The following is an 18,175-nucleotide window of genomic DNA, read 5'->3' on the forward strand; positions in this document are numbered from 1 at the left end:
TGGCCAGTTTGGGTCAGCTGTCCTGGCTGTGCCCCCTCCCAGCTTCTCGTGCCCCTCCAGCCTTCTCAGTCGGTAGAGCATGGGAAGCTGAAAAGTCCTTGACTAGTGTAAGCACTGCTTAGCAACAACTAAACCATCGGTGCGTTATCAACTTTGTTCTCACCCTAGACCCAAAACACAGCACTGTACCATCTGCTGGGAAGGAAACTAACTCTGTCCCTGCCGAAACCAGGACACAAGGCAATAAGGGAACATTTTTCTCTATACTTCTTGTCATCATTGTAACTATAAAAAAAAAAAAAAAAGGAAGTCAGACAATTGTATTTAGTAGGAGGGATGTTTTGGAGGAGGGACATGTGTTCAAGGGACCACCTATTCATTTTACACTGAAAAGCCATGCACAAAGAATATAAAAATAATGGGAATCACAGTCCAAGATTTCTTCTTCCATGTTTTCCACGTGCCAGATGATGCTACAGGTCTCATCAAACACAAGAGAAGTGAAGGGCCAAACTGAACTGAAGTGTCACAATCTAGATGCTAGCCAGGAGACACGGAGGAAAACAAAGGTATCAAAGGCCAAAAAAAATGTCTTAGGGGATGACAGCAGTTAGTAGATTTCCAGTTCCCCGTGTGCCCAGAATGATTGTTGGGGATCTGTCATAATGTGAATCTTGAGAGGGTACAACAGCAAGTAGATTACAAGTTTAAGCTTCAGGATTATGACAGAAGCGATCAGTGAATCTCAGCTTGATAGAAACTCACACCCATGGCCATCAGTTGGTGCACATTAATATAATTAAAGTTTTGGGCTATACATGCGAGGAAAGATTTGCAGGGGAGCTTTTGGAAAAATATGTTGGGTTTCCATTTATCTTTTTTCTTTCTGACACCCAGTTCCTTGGAATATAAAGTTTGTGCTTAAAGCAAAATTAGGCATTTTGTTCAGAAAAAAAAAGACAAAAAACAAGTGGGTGCCTTACAATTTTGTAGCATATAATTTCCCTCTTTTCTATTAATCATTCTGCTTTCTTTCTGTTCTCTTTCTGCTTCTGACCTCCTTTCTTTATCCTCTGTGATTAGTGACATTTTGACATTCCTTTAAATCCCATCTACATTATATAAAATGACCATGTTAGAGGAGCAGCAGAGCTATAGCTCCAACACGGTTAAAACATGGTTTGGTTTTGAGCTCTGTGTTGATGAATGCCAGTCAGGTAAATGACCATGTTAGAGGTAGAAAGCAGCAGAGCTATAGCTCCAACACGGTTAAAACATGGTTTGATCTTGAGCTCTGTGTTGATGAATGCCAGTCAGGTAACATCAAACAGTGCTTTAAAAGTGCCGGAGAACTATTTCATAAATATCCCAAATCTCTCTGTTTACAAAGATATAAAGTGCACATTGCTGACTCTTTTTCCTTGCAGTAGACAAGGAAACAACCACAGTACTATAATGAATGCAAGAAGTTCCTTTTCCTGTTGAAAAGCATGGAGTCCCTCAGAACTCCTGTACCCCACTGCGACAAAAATCTGCCTGGTGCACAGCATACTAAATGCTTTCAGGATATAGTTTTAAACTGAAGATATATTAACATCTATATGGCTAGTTTCATTTGCATGTCTCGGGTAGTCATCCCTTGATAATCTTCCTTATAATTCCAATGATACTGATGTGCTTTAAGCATTGAAAATATATAACAGTGTCTCCAGTGCTCAACTGTTTTTCCTTTATTTGCACAATTTGTTAGTAGTACTGCACATTGCATAACTGCTTCCTAACAAGTTGTTGCCCTGCCAAGAAGGGAACAACAAGCTTGTGCCCCAAAACAACATATTCTGAAAGAATGCAAAGACTTTCCAACCAAGCTGAAATGAAAATTGAAACAAATGATACTCAGTGTCATGATTTTGAGCAACTGTGACTGTATTTCCTTGGACCCTTTTTTTTTTTTTTTTTTCTCATTGAAATCATGGCATTTTATGCCTAGTGTGAGCTCCACTTGACTTACTTCAAAGTTGTAAAGTTGCAGCCCAACTGAGAGCACACACTGAGTAGTTTAATGAGGATGAAAGCCAGTAAGAGCACTTAAGAAATTCCAGTGGTGTGCAGTATATACAATATCTTTCTTCAGAAAACCAGTTTTTAGAGCATATAACAAACTTTTTTTTAAAACCTGAAAGTATCTATCCAATTACTTGTAAATGGAAGAGCTATTAATTATGGTAGTTTTTGTGCATTGTTGCTTTTTTTTTTTGTTATTAATTGAAACAATTGACAAAATTGATTACAAATCTGTGTGTGGTGACTGGAAGTTTAAAATTATATCCCTCCATAAACTCTTAATTTACATCAACACTTCCTTGCCTAAGGCCTTAACTATCAGGTTATTTCCAACCCAATCTGGTTGGATTGGGAATAACCTCATCTGGGGTTGGGTTGGGAAGACCTCATCTTCCACTTTTGGCTAGGAAGGTGAAAGGACCAAGTATAAAAAAGCTCACTTTAAAAGCTAAACAGACGTCTCTTGTCTTATAATCAAAGCTGCCACCTTCTGTGCTAGTGCTCAGATATTTTCTGCCTTTCACTCACCCTTTCCTCCTTGCTAGGTTGTAGCTTCTCACCTCATATATTATCAAGATTATCCAAAGGTTTGGTATTAGTCTCACAGACAGAATTCATAAAAAATAGCTCAGTCTTTGTAATCCATCTTGGCAGTATCCTTGCTGTTCAACTCAGTATCATATTCTGCATGTCCAGATAGTAACATCGAAATGACTATTCAACCCTCACAGAATCCAAAGAGTATTCTTTCCTCTTGGTTATGTCTCTTACTGTCCCAGGAGCTAAATCAGGAAGTTTTACCATAAGAGTATCTTTTTGCTTCCCCTCTACTGGCTGATGAGTGGAAAGGAGAAAAAAGGATGGTTTTTACTTATTTCTTAGCCGCAACTAGAAGAAATTCAACAGGTCACAACATACCTTTAAAGGAAGGAAAGGTTTCCCCTCCCACCACCTAAACTTATCTTTTACTGGAAATAGTTTTGGCCTGTGGCATCAAATTTTTCTTTCCCATTTCAGCTGTTTCTGGTATGGGTGAATAACACAATAGTAGTTCATTCTTCTTTTCCCAAAAAAGGAGTAGAGTCACAAAAGCCACAGAAAAAAGAAAGACAAAACTGATGAAGTCCACTTAGTCATTAGAAATAAGTCCCCACTTCACTCTAGGGCTGTATAGAAGCACATTGGCCAGAGAACTGGTTGTTGTTGTTTTTTGTTTTGGTTTGAATTTTTTTAATTATTATTATTTTACTGAAATGATCAGCTCTAAAAAAGTTAACAAAAACATGATTGTGCACATTTCACACAACTATTTGTGTGAAACTGAAGTTTCCTTTCTACAGACCAAGGGAACTCACCAGTGCAGTCATGTCCCCATCTTTCCAAATGTAAAGACTATAATGTAGTAGTTGAAGTGATGGATTGAACTGAACAAGAAAATTGAAGGTTAAGTCTTGGGAAGATTTTAAAGTCCAAATGAGGTTGCATGACAACAGATAAAAGTAAATGATTTTTTTGTTTTCTTCAGGCTGTCATGCCAAATCTTACTCTGTGGAAAGCTAGACAGTGATGGTAAGAAATCAGAATTAAATAACAAAAAAATATATTCTTTCAGAGATATAATCTTCTGAGGAAATTACACTGGCAAACAGTATTTTTGCAGCACTTCAATTTCTTTAACAGGTGAAATTGTAATTCCTATTTTTTCTTGTTGTTGCAGGGAAACAGCATATATGAGATGCATTTCGCTTGACACTGGCCTTTCACTGGACAACGTAAGCATCCATCTGCCAACCTGTTCTTAAATCCCTGTATCACAGCTGAAACATACAGGTATAATCCCATAAATATTTCATAACTCTTTGCAAGGAAGAAATGTCAGGTTTGAAATAAAATGCATTCAAACAACAGCAGGAGATATTATGATATGGAAGAAGTATAGCCAGTTACAATATGAGAAAAAACATGTAAATAGTTTGGTGTTTCCCAGAAATGGGCTATCAGCAAAGCCTTTTTTTTTTTTTAAACTGCATGCATGCAGTTTATTTCCATTCCTAACCTTTTTCTGAACTCTCTGCTCATGACAGCAAGAGACTTATTACACTGCTGGAATGACAGTACCTACCTAAATTAGTTTAATCTTATTTCTCCAAGTGTTTCTGTGGGGCACACGGAGTGTTTGCTTTTATTCTACCATGCTGTAGGGGTGGATGGAAGGATGGACTGAAAGGTGCTTCTTCAGTAAAGACCACAAACAATAATATTTATTGCAAATAGCATCAAAACATCTTCCTCCCCTCTTTCCTGCTGCTGTCAAATGACCACTACTCTTCTGTCACTTCTTCCTGTTTGCTCTTGCCAGTTTTCTTTCCCTTGGCTCTATGTTGTGATTTCTGAGTTGGGAGGAGGCTAGCAGGCAGAAGGGTTTCCTCTTTTGATGCCAAGAACTTTTAAAGCACATCTACAAAAATAGATCTTTGCAATTGTATGCTAGCTCCACCAACACTGAGACAATGGGTATAAGCCAGTCCCAGGCTGTCTCTCAGGCACAGAAGCAAAAATAAATACAGGTATATGTCTTCTCACTGAAACTGGTGAATATCCTCTCAGCTCTGGCTATACGCAGACCTAGTATGCAGCTACGTAAACATACCATTCCTTAATCATCTTAGTAGAGATTTTCTTCATCTGTTTTACTTAGAGTTCTTTTTTTCTTGATTATGGACAGTCCAGATGTGACAAAATCAGTGCTTTGAACACTGGGTAGTACTTTTCAGTCTCTTCCAGAAACCCTTTGCTCTGGGATCAAAAGTGAGTTTTTTGTAGCTGTATTACATTGATGTCTCATGTGGGGTTTTTTGTGTGACGGATTTGTCCAGTTTGGCCTTTCTCTTCCTCAGTCATTTTCAGTAGATAAACTCTCAGGTTATAACATAAAATTGTATTACAGATATACAATCTTGTACTTTTAATGGCTGCATTTATTCCCAGTTTTAGAATTCCAGTCCTCAAGGTCACCCAGTTCTTTCTGGTCTTCCTGAGTTAATAATCCTCCTTGACTTTCTTATGAGTACATTTTATTAGCATGCACTTTTCAAGTCACAGTCATTTTTGAAAATATAATATGAAAAGAAAACAGAATGATCCTTGAGTAAGGTTACTTGAGTAACCTATCCTTTCATAGATCTTTCCCCTTTCAATGTTACTTGCTAGTCCTTCCCCTTTGACCAATTCCTAAAGTAGTTATTATTTTTGTGCTAATTCCCTTTTCTGCATCCTAAAGAAGTTTCTCTAATAACACCATATCAAATACCTTAATGAAATATTTTAGTGAACTCCAGGCAGATTATGTTTATATTTCCCATTCCTAGAAAATCATTCACTTTATCAAAGGAAAACATCAGTTTATTTCAGTGTAATCTATGTAAATCTATGCTGTATTTAAGCTCCTTTTCCATTTACAGAAATGTCTTTCGCTGTTTTTTACTTTTCTCTCATTCCAACCTCCTATTTCATATTTGCATAGCCTTGAGATCATGTTACTGTGTTTTGTCTCAGTCTTTCCCTTCCCTCTCCTTCCCCTCCCTCTTTACTCAAAAAAAATGCTGCATTCTCTACTTCAGTTGCGAAGTATCACCCTGCAGTTGATAGATTTATTAAAAATAACTGCTATCAGGCCTGCGCTTTCATTTGTTGGCCCTGATGCAGAGCTTATTAGGGCTCCCTGCCCTGTACCATGCAATGTAAGCTTCATTTCCATCTCTGTTGTTATTTCTGTTTCCTTGCCCCCGTTCTCATGAGCCTTCCTGCCTTTCTCCCAGGTTCAATATCATCACCTTTATCAGAAAATGAGGCAAAGTATTAATTCCGTTTGGGAGCCACCCGCATCTTTTATCTGTATTCCATTCTCCGTCCTTTTTCTCTTTGTTATTTATGTGGTTGAAGAATCTTTTGTTATTTTTTGTGATATTCTTTGGATACCATGACGATAAAAGTATAGAGATATAAAAGAGATTAGGTGGATTAGAGAGACAGACAGATTTCTTGGTGTCAGAAGTATGCTTAAGTTCGTTTATTCTCCCTGGTACTAGTAAAAATGATCAGACTCTCAGAGAGGAAAGAAAAGCCTTTTCTGCAGCCTTAATTTAGCACTGAATGTGAACACAGGATGTGATTAAATAAAGCTGTGCAAAATACAAAACCTTGGGCTCATGTGAATTGAACAGTCGGCTCACCACAAACATAACATGAGCTTGAGGATAATTACTCTTCTGCAGAGAAGCATCTGCTCATTTTGAAGCAGGTGGGGGTGATGCTGCGAATGATATTAAGCATTAGAAGCTGCTATCAGTTGCAGTTTCATAATGTAGCCTTCTACCTCAGGCAGCCTCCCTTTCTTTCATGCCAACATCTCTTTTCTTCCACAAAAGAGCTTGTCAAAGCATTTCGCATTTGAATTAATCTTTAATTAGTGTCCACATTCTTCCCTTTCTTCTCATCTGTTCCTAGGTTTACTTGAAATGTATGAATGCCCTTGAGTTATATTCCTTCATCCCAAATGGTTCTTGACACAACTGCTTTGCAAGTATTGATGTTTCTCAGTTATTAAAAAGGAATTGTAAAACACTTAAGTGTATTTGGGCTAACAATTTTTGAGAGGATTTTGAAATACTGTTACCAAAAGTCATTCATTCCAGTAATGAGAATATGCTAGCAAGGGAAAAACAGAGTCACTAATCATGGGCAGGGAATGCACAGCACAGGATAAAAACTGGGATCTGTGTTCTCAGGTGAGTTTATACACTGTTGTGCTGTTTAAGGTGAAGACAACACAGCAGCATTACTAAAGGAAAATGCTGAATGCCAAAATTATGACAAAGCAACTCTCGAGGTCTGCACTATTTTAATTTGTGTGTAATATATACAAAAAATGACCAGACATTGTAACATTATAAACCACTTTCAGGCACCATGTTTACTACACACAAGTACATTTCTGTTGTTCATTTATTATCATTTCAGGCTTCATTTCACAAAATGAGGTCATATAAGGAACTGACTGACCTTTTCTACCATAAGAGTTAGGACAAAATTTGACTAAACTACATGGGGTAATATGAGATACCCAGACATGATAACTCAGAATTAAGCTAGGTGCAGTTTATTTTCTTTCAGACAGCAAATAGCCAATGTGTAGTTTCAAGGACAGTAGGAAAAAGAAAGAGACATTCTAAGTCATATTTTTAAAATACTCCTGGGTTTTTTTCTTAAAAAAAAAATCCTGAAAATATTTTTTTCAGTTTTGTCTCTAGGCAAAGAAATTCTCTGAGTATATGGTTTTCTCTGGAGGAGAAGGATGGGAAACAGATTCTCCTGTTAATCAGCTGGGGTAGATTAGGGAAGTTGGCTGAGTTTTCATATGTAATTCCTGTTTGCTATCTTTGAATAATCTCACTGTTGGTGCTACCTCATCATCTTGGACATTTTGCACTTCAGATAACCTCCAAACATAAAGACCTCATGTGATATTGCAGGAACTGTAAAAGACAACTTGCAGAACACTGCTCTGTAAGTGGAAAACCGAAATGTTTCCAAACAAAAGTCTCCCTTGAAATCTTTTAGCTTGTCCTTGTAAGGAAGATAAGACAATTAAAGAGTGAGCAAAGTCGTACAAGTAGAAAGGATATATCCTAAATTAACAGTTATATAGCATATCTATAACAGTCACTATGAAGTCAAAAGTCTAGAATATGAGTGCAGATGGATGTATAGTATCTATCAAGTGAATAAATATATTATAACTATGATGGTCTTTCATTAGTTTCTGTATCATGATCAATATATAAGATGATCAATATATAAGAATTAAATTATTATGCACAAAGAATAAGAGCAATTAATTTCTATTTCAAGGAATTATTTAAATGTTTTTTAAGGATTCATTTTGACAACAAGAAGGCTCTTATTGCATGTCTTCATTTATGCTGAATGCTGTAGGTATGAATATACTGTAAATGCTTTAGTGTCCATATATTTTAGGTAATTTCAAAGCCAAGAAACTTTTATATATAACTGCAGAAGCATTTTCACCAATTAGTGGGCTGCACAATCTCTGTTCATTAAAAAGTGTTACAGTAGCTTTTCTGCAGTAGTTCAATAAAGTGTTTGAGTGTTTATTCGAAGAAGAAAAAGAAAAAAAATAGTACCTCTGTAGCAGTGACTCACTAAATAGCCCTGAAGGGCTACTGTAAGCAGTGAAATTTACCTAAGAAGTCAGTGACAGAATTAATCTGTAAAGTCATCCTTACAAAGTTATTTGAGGAAAGTTGATATACCAGGCATTTCAGCTCATTAATTTGCAGTGCCTTTGTCACAATGGACAATACACATTCCTCTTTAGTATGTTGGTAATTTTCCTCTGTTTTTCTTACAGTCTAGTGAAGTACTAAAAGACTCTAAAATCTGTCCACTTTAACTGTTGATCAGATAGTGAATTTATCTGACTGCTGAATTTCTAGAGGAATCTACTTTACAAAACACAAAATGAATTTTCTCTGAGATGTTATTTTTCAGTGTTGAGATCACATTCACACATGCCAAGACTGAATCAGTGGTTTTAAAGCTTACTTCACTTTTGGATGTATGAAATAAATATCCACCAGGGATTTCTTTATGAATTTGGTGTTCATCAGCTGGTATAAAGAGTGCTTCCCATTCTGGTCACCTTCTGTGGACCTCTTAATTGCATTGTCTGAGTCCCATACATTGAAAACCAGTGTCCTGGATCAGCATCCCATTTCCCTAGGCAGTGTGCAGAATAGACCAGAGAGGCGTTCTTGCCCCAGGGCATTCACAGTCTACTTCTTGCTGAAAAAAGTGAGTTTTTCAGCTTGTATGAGACTGAGCAGACTTGTTCTCACTCTCGGTCATTAAAATGCAAATTAGGCTTTGGTTCTGTAAGTCTTTATATGACGTGCAGCAGAATATAAACTTGTGAGCAAGGCCAATTCTGGGCACAAATATCACGTAGCAAATGCTATTCACATTTTATACTATGCTTTCTCTCGAGTGAGAGGATGTGCTAAACCAGAAACCCCCTAGTTGCCTGAGCTCTGACATCATTTGAATACACTTTATATGCTCATCCAATATCTTGCCAATAGCTCTATTCTTTAACATCAAGACTGCTAATTAGAAGTGCTGAGCAAAAAATCTCTAAAGAAAAATAGAGCTGCTGAGCCAGTATCATCACAAGGTCTTGATTTGCCACCAGTCCAAGATAACCAGAAATGCTCAGTCAGTGACCTGAAAAATGCTTGTGCTTGTACAGGTAGCCAGCCATCTGAAGATGAGCAAATAAACAAGTCTTCTGCCTTGAAGTTGACATGAGCTAATATGGACCTCATTAATACCTCTGAAAGACTGAGCAGTTTACCATAAAAGTTTGCCTTTCTCCTTAATTCTTCTTCATTTGGATAAATAACGGAGATGTACAGCTGCTAAACAGAATTAAAATAAAAGGCTAAAGAAGACAGCATGATTCTGTCACTCCTCTGTCATCCTGAAAAGGGCCAAACAGTTTTCTGCATATTTTCTGCTTCCACTAAATAATAAAAGATCCAAATCTAAATCAGTAACTATTTCTATTATTCAGCCCTAAGTCAGATGGACTCCAATAGTGCCACAGGAAAGTACTCTTACTTTCAGACCCTGTAGACTTTATATATGAAGTCACATAAGAAAACTTTCTAAGCGAGGCTCCACTTGAGTGAACAAGTTGATAGCTGAGACAGTGACACCCACAAGTCTTCTCCAGATGTTCTGGGACTGGGTGAGTGGGTCTGGATTCACAGAAGAGGAGAGGAGCAGCTCTCCTTTACAAGGCCCATGAGCAGTCTTACAACCTACAAAGCTGTCAGTCAGACAGAGCCAGACGAGGGCTCACACGTATTTTCTGTATTTCAGTTGTTCCCTGGGAAGAAGAAATAACTAAAGAACCAATGAATTTTCCCCATATTACTCTTGTAGATGTCAAGAATGTCATATGACATGTAGAGACTACAATGATATTTCAGATTACTTTTATCTCCTGCCTGGTCTCCAGTCTTTCAAGCTGCCCTGTGAGTGAAAGCTTTGGACGTGCTTATACATCTGGTCGCTGCTGTTTGTGTGTTCTTCAGTGGCTGCAGGAAAAACACACCTTACATGTCAGAGCTGAGCAGGTCCAGGGCCAGGTAGTTGAAACCCAGAGCCAGGTAGCTGAAACCAAGATGCCTGGACTAGTAGTATAGCAGGGCTAGTATGGCTTTTGGTACAAGGAATGAAATAGTGTTCCTGTTCCAACCTACTTTTACTATTTTCTTCCACCTACTGTCATATTTGCAGCTTCATGCCAGGCCACTTCAACTCTTTCCACAATCTTTTCACTTCATAACATGACACTGTCCTCAGAATTGGTAAGCATACCTCTGGAAGGGGCAAATAGATCATTAGCACATGGTACTGAAAGTTCAACATAGAAAAGGCAAAATTAGACATAATGGAAGCTATTCCTGGCTCACCTGCTCTTTGAAGATTATTGCTAACAATAGAGGAAAAGCTCAACAACTCTAACAAAGGAAAACAGAAACCGGAAAAGATCCATGATTAAGTATAAGACAAGGAAACTGTAAAGCTTGAGAAAAGTATGGAGGAGTCAGTCTGTTTTTAAGAGTGGCCTCTCACAGTAGAATTAATTTGTCTGGTTTCCAGTGCGAGCCAAAGCCCTGACATAAGTGGGCAGAACACAAAAATGATTTTTCTAACTTATTGTGCCTAGAGGAGCACTGAAATTCCCATAAGATATCCCAAGATTTGTGAGCATGGGTGTGCCATCAGAACAGTATTGAACCATTCACCAGTATAGGGTGAAGGACAAGGATGCTTCAAACAGCAAACTCAATGGGGTTTTCTGGGTATAGGGATCACATGAACAGGGGAGAGCAAGGACTTCCAAGTCCAAGCCTGAGAGGGGTGTGGGGAAGAGGAGCTGTCCTTTGTTCAGTCACACACCTTAACATGAGCTGACAGCAATCATGGGAAGACTGAAGCTGCTGGTAGCAATTTTTTGAACCATTCTACTTCCACAAGATTGAACAGTTTACTGTCTAGTTCAAGTAGACTGAAATATCTCCTGTCTCTGGGGACACATCTCATGCCTCTTCATGCTGTAGTAAACTACCTTCTGCTTTGGCTGAACCCAGAGCAGTAGGTCCATGGTTTAACTCAGAACAGAATAACTGCCTATAAATCAAAGGAAAGACATATGTGACATCCAACAAAAAGTCTACTAACTACAGAGAAGAGATCTCCTAAGAAGCTAGAATTAGAAATGTTTATCCACACCGGTATATGAGAGACCATTCCTGTGTTGCTCTCTGCAGCCAATTTGTGGATGGCTAAAAGGATTCTTTATAAATTATTAATACTAGACAATGCACTCAGTCTTTTGTATTACATTAAAAATTTACACAACTAGTATATTGTACAAGCAAAATCTTATCTCCCTTTCCTGCAAAGAGGCTATTGTCTACATGCTTGTTTGAAAGGTAGTATTATAAGACACACAAATCACCTTTTGTCCAATGTTTTTCAGTGTGTGAGCTTTGATATGGGCACTAAGGTCTTTCTTACAAACAGTGATAGCTAGTGATAAATATATCTTATTAGGAACAAATTTAATTAAAATTCTATTAAATCAGAGCCCTAATGCAGAAACATAGGCATAAACAAGACAATCCATTATACTACCACATACTCACACCCATAAAACACTCTTGACAAGTCCGTAATTTAGGACAATTTTCTGTCAACGATTTGTAAATCATTAACCTACTTGGTAGCTCATTTATTAACTTTAGCAAACCTGAAATGGTTTAAATATACTTTCAGCAAACTTTGTCAGGTACTGTATTCCTCCTTTGCAAGGATTTTTTTAAGATAATATTTTTTTTTTATTTAGCAGATTAATCTTTCTTTTTACTTTCTATTTTACCTTCTATCTTTTTACCTACCTACAGTTTTTTTATTGATTAACATTGTGGGTTTTTTATTTATTTAACTACCTTGCTATACTGTTTATAAAGAAAGATTATTATGTACTTTTTCATTGTTGTTGAATCTTAATTTACACATCAGGTCTTCAATATTTAACAGTCTTAGACAGATTCTGATCTCACTATAAGTGAAAAATTTAATTACATCTGCGTTCTACTTTAGTTATTATCTATTGTAAGTATTAGTTTGGGCCATACTTGTGGTCTTCCAACCCACACTGGGGAGCCAGCTGTAGAAGAGACTTATCTCACGTCAGTATGCGATTATCTGTGTAAAAAAATATAATTGCTTGACGTGGGAATAAAATACTCACAGTCTGACCCATATTCAGCATGCAGAGTTGCTGAAATCGATGAGGACAATTCAAGGCACACAGTAGCACTTAATAGGACTTATCCCCAGCAGCATGAATTGGCAGAGCTCCACTGACTTTAATGGAGCTATTGCCAGATTACATCAGCTGAAGGTCTGGACCGGTGAGTGAAAGAGCGACAGAAGTAAATGCTTTACATTAGATCATTGGCACCGGAGCTTTTCAAATGAATCTTGCTTAGTTCTTGTGACAGATCAAAGATTTCAGAGAGAGTATACACACAACCTTTTGTGTTCTGAACTGAAGAGAAGAACGGGAATTATCTGATATATGCTGTTCCTACATTTCCATAGAGAACAACAGTAATAAGGAACTGATAAAAATTAAACAGGCAATTATTTTTCTCCAATACCATGACTGCAATACAACAGATACAAGAAATTTAACTTCTGAATACTTGAAAACATGTAGAACAATTCTTGTAAAAGAAGCGCCCTTTACATAGGAGTGGGTTGGCTTTCATTTGCTGCATGGTGATCTTCTGAAATAATATTCTTGTGGTACCATACATTGTAAAAGATGACAAAAGACATCAGTATAGATGTAGCCTTGGAAATATTTACTTTTTTTCATGTTCTCCAGAACATTTCTGTAAAAATGTTTCTGGAAAAACTTATTACAGACTCTCCTATGCTGCATTCAGTCTGTTTGAAAGCTAATCACGGCCAGTTAATCACAGCAATGTATGCATACACCCTTGGCATGCCAGGAGAGAGTAGTTTTATGGAAAATGAAGGCTTTCTGCCAGTGGGAAAAAGAACTGTTTAGCCAAAGGCAACTGGAATCAACTCTTCCTGAAAGGTCTTTGAATCTTTAGGCAGAGCTAGACTTCCCCTTCTAAGACCATGTTGGGAAGACATATTACTAACAAACTGAGTGGGAGGAAGAGGTTTTCCTCTTTCAGACTGTCTGATTGAGACAAACCTTGGAAATTTAAGCCCATGGAGTCTCGGTACTAACCTAATATTCGTGGCCTACACCACCTGCCTACACACTCATTCTCTCTCCCCTCTTTTTCACTCTCCCCAACAGTTTAACCATGTTTTCCAAGGATAAACAAAATAACTAGTTTATGATTCACAAAAGAGTTAGTGATGAAAGCTAGAGGTTTTCTACAGCCATGGTGGAAAACCTGGTAGTCCACATAACAGTGGGTGACAGTTTTGCCCACAGTAACTATGTGGTCAAGTCTTCCAGAGCTCACGGCTATTTCAGAACATTTTTCTTTTCAGAAATCTGGGAATTAGACAGAAAGGATAGAATTTAATTTTATGTGGGATTTCTTTTCCTCTGAAAGGAAGTAATCTGATTACTGTGAACCACTTTCTTCATACCTTTAAGCTACTTCCAATCTGCTAATCCAAAATGTTTATACTCATTGACAAGACAATATAGAAGAAGAAATAATGACTTAAGACATAGCCACACTGCCAGTAGGATGATGAAAAGGGAGGAATTTATGAAATACCAAATACTTCAAGGACAGTTCCCTGGGCACGTGTGTGTGTTTTTGTGTGTGTATGTATGGTTTTTCGTGTGTGTCCATGTTTCCTGATGGGAAATATTAGCATTATGCAGTTGTTCATCTTGAATACATTCAAATATGCATTTAATTCCATCTCTACATATGCTTAAGGAACATGCAAACTGAAAAAATATTTGAACTAAGATTCCTGTTTAATGCTTTGTGAGGATAACCACAAACCTCCACCATATATCCTTACATGTCTGTTTCCATTCATTCATGTATTCAACAGAATCATTAAGATCTCAAGCACAAGAAAACATCATCTGATTAGGTTTTAATGTAATTTTGCACTATTAGTTCTCCATTTTCTTCTTCTTATAGCTCTGGTATCCCAGAGAATTGTTTTGTTGATTTCTTCTCTTAGGTAGTACACCATCAGTTCTTCAAGTCCAGATTAGTATCTTTAAAAAAAAAAAAAAAAAGTGTTTGTGAAGCACTCAACATGTTTTTGAGCACTAAATAAATAATAGCTTCCTGTCTGGCAATAATCCCATGAAACAGTATTTCTTGTTGCTATTAGCAAAAAATGGCAGCCTCCAGGGTTAACGTAGCTGTCTGCTTTCGGAAATTCTCAGAGTTTTGGATTTTTTTTTTTTTTTTTTTTGCCTTTTTAAAAAGAGGAAAAAAATACAGAGAAGAGATGTCAAGGGTTCTTGGAAATTCCATATTTACTCACATGATCTGATTAAATATTTTTTTCTTTATCTGTTTAAGTTAGCAATCAAAATCATTGCTATTTTCTTTCAAACTTAGCAAGATTTCTGACTGAATGCAGCCTTGTACTTTAAAATAAAGCAAAGTTCTGGAACTTGAAGCCTGCTATATGTGAACCTAAGTATGATAATAAATGCTAATATGTCATTAAAACTCACATCATGAGCAAACACCACAGCTATGACATTGAGCAAAACCATTCTATTTTATAGTGTCATTTTTTAATTTCTTAGCCAAGATAAAACTGATTTCCTACAGAAAAATACTTTACTGGACATAAAATGGATGACTTTTCAGTCAAGCAGGCTTACATCTCCACTTGAAGATTTCTTTTCAAAATGCTTATGTAATTTATTTCTTTTATTTAGCTTATACTTTTATCTTACTGTCATTTAGCATTAAAGATTCAACTGTCCTATTCAGCATGTACTGGATTTAAATTATGTAGTCATATGAAAATGCAAATATAAGTGCACTGTAAACTATCAATGCTTTTAATACATTTTATCATTTTATTCCAATAATAATATGTTAGAGAACATCAGTGTAATCACAGAACTTTCAATAGCCTCCTGACAACATTTTGGGTTCTACCCTCTAGTGGAAATTTAATGTTAATGAACAGATGACAACTTATCATCATTAATAGAACATTGCTTTGTGAAGCCATCAGCAGCTCAGTAATTTGTGTGATTGATATACCAATGCCAAAACTCTGTGCACTCTGGCACGAAGACCACTGCATTTACAGGGGAGCACCATTTTCTTGCCAAACTACAAAAACCGTACAATTTAAAGCTTTTTGTTCTTTTGCAAGTTGCATTTCCACAATACCGTGAAGAAGCATATGGACACGGATGGGGGCCAAATAATAAAATTTCCCAGAAAAACTCAAACATTCAAAACTTAACTTTACCCATATTGACTTTCTGAATTATTTATGTTAAAATAAAGCATACCATAAGCTATTCCACCAGCCTGTGACTCTTTAAAGTACTATTACCCAGTTCTGAGAAGTCAGAAGGAGTTTTCAGTGAGTTCATTGGTCTGGGTTCTGGTAGTTAGAAGGTATTTGTATTATCCTAAAAAATTCTTCCATGTTTTTTTTTTTTAACTTCTGAAACTATTTTCTTAGGTCTCATGTTTTTAACACATATCAGTGACCACATGGATGGAATCCAATAGACCCAGGTATTGTCGCCTATCTTCCTCAAGCCAGAAACTTCGGTTCCCTAAACAAGGAACAGAGAGGAGCCTGTTCGAGGGCACTGTCACAGCACTTGAGAGAGCAACTAAGCTTACTATAAAACTTCTGAATAACCTGTGGCAGCTGATCTGGACTGTCTAAGAAACACATGAACAACTGCTTACACATCTAAATTGTTCCTCAAAGAAGAATTCTAAAAATTCTTAAAAAGTCCTAAAAATGACTAAAGTTACATGGTGTGAGTACTCCCTGAAGCTTAAAATGCTATTCAGATCTGATCATTTAAAGCTTGGGTAAGGGCTCAGATCCCCAGAAAGTTCACTAGAATTTGAATCATCTTGCCTTAACTTATTCAATGCAACTTTACTATTCTCATTCTGAAAAATGTAGCCTTGTCCCTTTCATTTCCGTTGACAATATTGCTTTGCAGATCTTCGTCTTGGCTTATCATTCTGATTGTTTCACCTCTCTCTGTCTCTCAGATAAACCATTACTTATGTGTTTTCAGTTTCATAGCCTACTCTTACTCCATCATCTTTCATTCATCACTGAGAGATTAACTTTCCCCTCAGTCAGCCCAGACTCCCGTCTTCTTTCACCTCCTCGGCATATTTCTAACCCAACATCTTCATGCCTTTGCTCATGCGGTCCATCATACTTATATTTGAAAACAATTAAATTGACACCCTACAGAAAATATTATCCATCAAGCTGCTACATATTACACGTTGCTTTTCCTCCCTTTCTATTCTTCTGGTTTTACACCTAGGTTTAAAGCTCCCTGGAGCAGTTACCATCATTTCTGGTTGTATTAGGAGAGCAGCCAGCAGAGTCAGTCCCATGAGTGGAACTCTTTAGCATTCCTGAAATGCAAATACAGATTGTGATAACAAAAATAATTAAAATATAATAACAGTAATAATAATATTTACATCAAAACTCTGTTGCTTAAATCATAATTAAATTATATTTCTGTATATGCTAAAAAAAAATATGCTGCTTTACTCCATTTCATTACCTACACTCATTATGACTTTTCTTAATTATACAAAAAGAGTGAGCGCAATTTCAAGGACCAAATGTTACCAAAAATGTTATCCTTATAAGACAGAGGTCTGCTACTTTTAATATTTATGATCTAGCCAGTCATTCTGCTCAAATATGAGTAATCTTTTGATTAGCATCTGCTAGAAATTCTCTTTTGACTTTTGTCTGCCTACTTGAAGAGCCTGGTGAATTGGCTACTCAAGTCTCATCAAAGTAATTGGTGACAAAACTGACTAATCAGACACTGCAATGCAATCTAATTAAATTCATTCAAGAGCCAGGAGTTCACATCCTGAATAAGACTTTTATTGTTATAGGGCCCCATTTTTCATTGACTGAAAACACTTAGGACTGTTAGCTGAGCTCTTTTGTTTGCTTCTTTCTACTTAAAAAAATTAATAAAAAAATTCTGTTTCAGAAATGATAAATGAATCAGGTGAGAGATCATTGTTCAATACATTTTTAAACAAATGTGATGTGTTATTCAACTGTGATACAACACTTATTTAAGTTGGCATTATACATTACTAAAATCTACATTACATGACATTTGAAAACTGCTTATGGTATTGAATTTGGACAACACATAGAAAGAGTGCTTTGGAGAGTGTTTTTGTTTGTTTGTTTGTTTGTTTTTATTTGATTGGTTGGGGGTTTTTTTGCTGAGTTACTATTTCTTTCTGTGGGTTGAAACATTATTATATAAGATGAAGGTTTGACTGACTCACAAGCTAGGTTGTAAATCCTTAGTAAGAGATACACTTTGTGATCATCTAATTATTATTATCAATAGAAATTCTTGTATACCAATTTCTTAGGTGGCTGGTGGTAGTCATTATTGCCCAACTGTCAAATTGATGTCTCATCAGCAAAATTTGTTGCTTTCCTAATGTCCTGCTCAGTAAGTTTGAAAAAAAATATTGTGTATGTGTCAAATTGGTCTCATCAGCAAAATTTATTGCTTTCCTAATGTCATGCTCAGTAAGTTTGAAAAAAAATATTGATTTATGTCATTTGTTCACACGGCTTAGAGGAGTAAGTTATTATCAATATTATCAATATTATCAACTATTATCAATAGAAATTCTTGTATACCAATTTCTTAGGTGGCTGGCGGTAGGCATTATTACCCAAATTTCAAAATTATTTA

Source organism: Aptenodytes forsteri, unplaced genomic scaffold (assembly GCF_000699145.1).
Source record: "Aptenodytes forsteri isolate BGI_AS27 unplaced genomic scaffold, ASM69914v1 Scaffold144, whole genome shotgun sequence".
NCBI classification, from domain to species: Eukaryota; Metazoa; Chordata; class Aves; order Sphenisciformes; family Spheniscidae; genus Aptenodytes; species Aptenodytes forsteri.